The sequence below is a fragment of the Lathyrus oleraceus genome, chromosome 5 (assembly GCF_024323335.1).
Source record: "Lathyrus oleraceus cultivar Zhongwan6 chromosome 5, CAAS_Psat_ZW6_1.0, whole genome shotgun sequence".
Classification (NCBI taxonomy): domain Eukaryota; kingdom Viridiplantae; phylum Streptophyta; class Magnoliopsida; order Fabales; family Fabaceae; genus Lathyrus; species Lathyrus oleraceus.
This window is the reverse complement of record NC_066583.1, coordinates 377,249,516-377,255,374: the sequence shown is the minus strand read 5'-3', so window position 1 is coordinate 377,255,374 and position 5,859 is coordinate 377,249,516.

Genomic DNA, 5,859 nt, shown 5'->3' with positions numbered 1-5,859 from the left:
CTAGTCCACCAGAGGTGTTTGCAATTTCAAGAATATTCATGTGAAAGTCATGAATAGTCTCATCCTCTTTCATCTTCAGATTTTCAAACTTGGTGGTCAGCATCTGAAGTTTGGACATCTTCACCTTGGACGTACCTTCATGAGTTACCTTGAGGGTATCCCAAACTTCCTTAGCTAGTTCACAATGGTGTACCATCCTGAAGATGTTCTTGCTGATTCCATTGAACAATGCATTCAAGGCCTTGGAATTTCCAAGAGCTAATGCCTCTTGCTCCTTGTCCCACTCTTCTTCAGGAATCTGCACACTGACTCCATCTTCACCTGTCCTCATTGGATGTTCCCATCCTTTGTTGACAGCTCTCCAGACTTTGCTGTCTAGAGACCTTAAGAAGGCTATCATACGAGGCTTCCAGTCATCATAATTAGATCCATCCAACATGGGTGGTCTGTTTGAGTGTCCTAAATCCTTGTCCATGGTACTAGAAAGTAACTTCCCTAGATCTCACCCAGAAATTCACAGGCAGGGTGCCTGCTCTGATGCCAATTGAAATTCTAGTTATCAGACTTTGGATGTCACACTGGTTGTTATGACATCCAATTCTGCACAGACAGGGATTATGCAGAACTTAACAGTAAGTGCAGTAAATAACACTAGTAATTGTTCACCCAGTTCAGTCCAACATGACCTACATCTGGGGGCTACCAAGCCAGGGAGGAAATCCACTATTAGTAGTATCAATTCAAAGCTAAACTCACCCGTTTACAACTTATCACTTAATCCCTACCCAATGCAATTTCAATCTTAACCTAAGATCAGAGTTCCTACTCACTCCCCCTCAATCACCTCAGTGATTACTATCTTTAAACAATTTTAAAGACAAGTTGAAGTCACACTTCAAACAACTCTTGATTGTGCTTCACAGCTTTAATCAAGATACACAGCACTCACGCTTAAAAGCTTTGAGTGACACAACACTTACAACTCAATGAACACCCTATGCCAAAGCTATCATCTACTTGATAATGGCTTGGCTTACAAGATACGTCTAATACAAGACTCACAAAAATACAGCAGTGAAGTATGATGGACACACAAAATCTTCACGCCTCAAAATCCCTGAAACTGAATGAAGGAACGCCTTCCTTTTATATTGCAGTGTCCTGGGCTTTTGCACCTGTATTCTCCTGAATTTAAGGTCACACAAGTTCCCATAAATTCAACATTTAGGTTACTAACAAATAGGCTATTTGTTAGGTTTATTGAATGTAGATTGGTTGTTGATTTCCTGGTTTTTCTCTAAGCTGTTGACTTCCTGAAGAATAGCCTGAGAAAAAGCTGAAACAGAAAACTAAACAACCTACAATATAGAATATGCTGTCAGGCATGAATGTCACGACATTCAGCTTGACATCAAGGTCCATATGCTGAGTCTGTTTTTCCAGAAAACAGACTGTACAATTTTGCTGACCTGTACATGCTCAAAATGACCATACTACAGTGACAGCTTACATTAATAAATGTCAAAGTGTCCAACTTAACATTTACAAAGTTGGCCTTAAGTTAGTTCTGTTATTCTTTTGAAGAACAAACTAAGTTACATGCTGAAGTATAGCAGAACACCACTCTGTCTAATCTTCAGCAGCTGCTGTTAATGATGAATGTCATAACATCCAGTTTGACATTCAGTCAGTAGGCCTTATGCCAGGTCTGGTCTTTCCTTGATAACCAGACTGGAAATAAATACTAAGTTCTAACAGAACACCTGCTGTTCTATTCCTTAGTATCTGTTGACAGGTATGAATGTCACAACATCCAGTTTGACATTCAATAAATCCTGAGTTAGCTAGTCCTGCAGTAACTACACTGTAGTCACACATACATGTCATGACATCAGTCAAGACATTAGTAACCATCTAGTGTTTTACCATATAATGCAGCCAATTAAACACCTACAAAGCTAGTGATCAATTTTAGGCCATAAGTTAGACTTATAACTTGGATAACATTAGAAAGGGACATTTATTCGTACGATGCTTATGTGAAGGTCGTAGATGAATGGTTGATATAGTTGAGAGTGAGACGCTTTGTATGGAACATGTGTTGTAGTTGTATGATGTTGTTGAATGAAGTCACTAGTGATTGATGAATCAAGTTATATTTTATGGAACTAATCACGTATTCAGAATGTTTTATCCTTGATGGTGTACATCCCTATTTGAGATGCTTAGATGAGTAAGCAATGGGATATGACTCCAAAGATTAGTGCCTCAATGGGGTTTGAGCCCTAACCATGGAGGACATGGGGGATAGGTGGACACAAAAGTGGGTTAGAGGCCCATACGGTGAAAGATACCCTAAGTGGGTTAGAGGCCCATACGGGTGACGGTCGCTTGGATTGGGCTTGAGACTTATAGAGGACCCGATATCCACCGCGAAAGTCGAATCATATGAGCATGCATGAACTGGGCTTGACCTAGACGTAGGTCCGCTCAGGGATTGATGCTTCGTGAGACTGAATAGTGATATTTTTGAGTTATGAGAACTCAGAAGCATGTTGCCATACATTGCGAGACTTTTCCCCATCACTTAAGTCTTCCCTCCCTTGTTGGCTTAAGTTGGATATTGATTAGAAAACCCTGTAGAGCCAAGTGGACCCATAAGATAGTGAACCCATTGGGATTATTATCTCACCCCACCTTGTTGATTATTTTTCAGGTAGTTCCGATCAGGCGAAGGGTAAGGACAAGATAGAGTGATGTCTTACTTACCTGTTGTTTTGGATGGCTTCTCCGCTGTGTTGATATTTTTTGAGATCATTCTATAATGATCTAGTTCCTAGTTTTATTTTGGGCTCCTTTGTGTATATTTTGTGCCAAGTAGTATTTTATTTTAGGCATGTAATATGTGCAATGTTGCCACTAGGCACTTATGTATTTCAGTACCAGTATTACACTATGTATAATATGTATTCTAGACATATATTATATGTGGGTGTGTCGCATCCGCGAAAAAACAATCGGCGGGCTGAAACAAAAAAAACAACACAGAGCCGCCACTGCGCGTTATTTATCCCAAGATAGGGAAAGGAAACGCTCAGAGAAACCTGGAAAGGAAATGGTCTCGCGACCAAAGAGAAAGGGTAAGGGAGTCGGTTACGCAAGGGGAAGGTATTAGCACCCCTCACGTCCGTCGTACTCGACGGGATCCACGTTCTAAGAAAAGAAAAGGTTGCTAAACATCACACACACACACACAGGGGAACGCAGGTGGGGTTAAGAGAATGGGAGCTCGATAGGACGTCGCATCCTATGCCTACGTATCTCGTCTGGAACGAGAATCAGAGCTGCCGTAGTTCGGCTCACGCACGCCAAACAAACAAACAAACACACAGGCAAACATGGAGCCTGAATGCCAATCACTGGGCTTACATCAGCATCCGAACCAAAACGCGCACAAAACGGCAAACGTGGAGCCCGACCGCCAACCACTGGACTTACGTCGGCATCCGAACCAAAACACACGCCAGAAGATAACAAGCAAACACACGCAAAAAAGAAAAAAAGGTGCCCGGAGAGGTCTCGCACGACCTCCTGCCTACATACCTCGTCTGGAACAAGGATCAGGGCAATGTAGTTCCCCCTCAAGGGAAAGAAATCCTAGCCAGAAACCAAGGGAAGACACACTACCAGGGAGCTGGACTCGAGCCTAGTGTTGTCATGCATCATTACCCTATGTTCAGGTTTCTACCTACTTGCACAACTGCAAGCTAATCTTATCCAGGAATAAAGCAAGCATACAAGCATACAGATCAAAACAAGCATTTCAAGCAAATATTCACATAGCACACACTATAACCAGTCAAGTGAGGCTCACACAATGGGTTTGACTGCCGAAGCAAGTCATCTGTACATGGGTAGTATTCGCTCTTAACCTTGCCATTACGAGGCTAAGGTGAAGCAGATGAAAGGTGAAGTGAGGATGAGACCTCACAGCTCTTATCCCTGGCCAGGGAGAGCTTCAGACAAAGGAGCGTGGGTCCAGAATGGAGGGACCCTTCTACGCTCAAAGACTCTGACTCGATTGTGCAACAGCACAAGATCTTGGGTTTGTGTCCCAATGCATCAACACACAGCTGTGTGAGCAGAGGGACGACTCACAGAATAGTGGGGGATAGATTGCATATCTCTTTGATCCACCAATTGCCTCATAGAGGTGTAAGACCCCAATTTTGGCCCTAAGATCCCTCATGGCCCATAACATCTCATATCATGGCCTCAAGGATCATTGCATACCCTAGCTGCCCTCCTAATGGGTGGGTTACCTTGTGAGTGTGGTTTTTGATCACCAAGCATGTATTGCATTTGTATATCATTGCTTTTCATATGTTTACTAACCAAAAGTACAAAAATATTGTCATCTAACCTTGTTTCTTGCAGCTGAAGCAATCATCAGTCAAACAGTCAAATCAGGCCCTGAGCAATAGATGGTGGCCATTCTTGAAGAATTTGGGCACCATGACCATTCATAAAGAGTTCATATGACTTGTGATATCATTTGGAAGCAAGATCTCGAGAAAAAGAGGTTTGAAATTCATCAGAACATGGCCCAGTCATCCAAAACCTTAGAAAAGTCAACAAAAGTCAACTGTGGTCAACTGTGCGTTTAATCAGGGATTGGAGGGTGTGAGATGGTTAGAAAGGTCTCATTCATGTCCATATAAGCTTAATTTGGCATTTCAAGGATCAAGGTTGAAGGAATTGAAGTCAGACAAAAAGTTTCCCAAAATGGAAATGACCTGTAATTCTCACCTGCCCAAAATGGAAAGTTTTTCTCCCAAATATTACGTGTCCAAGAAAGCTTCAAATGAAATTTTGTCCAACATGAAATTTGAAGATCTTGTTCTTGCCATTCCAAAAAGTCCAAGAACACTCAATTCCCATATGTGGTTGACAAGTTATGGTCCAGTGAATTTCAAAAATGACCCATAATCAGGAGGGCATAACTTCCACATGGAGTGTCCAAATTGGATGTTCTTTTTATGCACAAACTCCATTTGACATGTACTTTCATGGTGCATAATTGGATTTCTTCAAAAATGGTCAATACAAAAAGTCAAATTTCAACTGTACAGTTAAAAGAACCAGGGGCAAAATTGTCCAACTTGTGAAATAATTGGAATTTTTGAGTGGGGATTTTTGCAACACTTCATAAATGGAATTTGAAACTTGTTGGAATGTTCATAACATGCTAAGGCTTCATGGTTTGGAAATTGGCTTTTGAAATGAACTTGAAAAATGAACAAAGTGCCATGACATAGTGAAATTGAGAAATGTACATTCAATGGACATGGGACCAATTCCATTAGCTCCTAAATGAGATTTGTGACTTGTTCAAGTTGAGAAATCACTGTTACATTGGTCATAGCCATCCAAGGGCAAAAATGCCAAAATACACACATAAGCTCATTTTGCTAATCACCATTTTTTGCTAATCTTGATTATGAGTGGGATTAAGCAACCATATATAAGCCTAATTGTAACAGAAACTCAGGAGACTAATCATTTTTTTCAGATCAAAGCAAAAACTCTCAAATTCCTTCATTTTTCTCCAATTTCCACAACACACTTTTTTGATTTTTTCATCAAGATCTTATCAATCTTTGTGCGATTTCTCTGTTGATTCATAACCTGCAGGTGATATTGAACTTCTGTTGGTGAAGATCGAAGCAAAATCATGGCCAACTCCAGCTGTTGCAAAGCCTTGAACATCAATGGCAGTTGGTGAATCTCGATGATCCGTGCGTCCTTGAGCTGAAAGACCATCACTATACACCTTCCTAATCAACATCCTTGATCTGT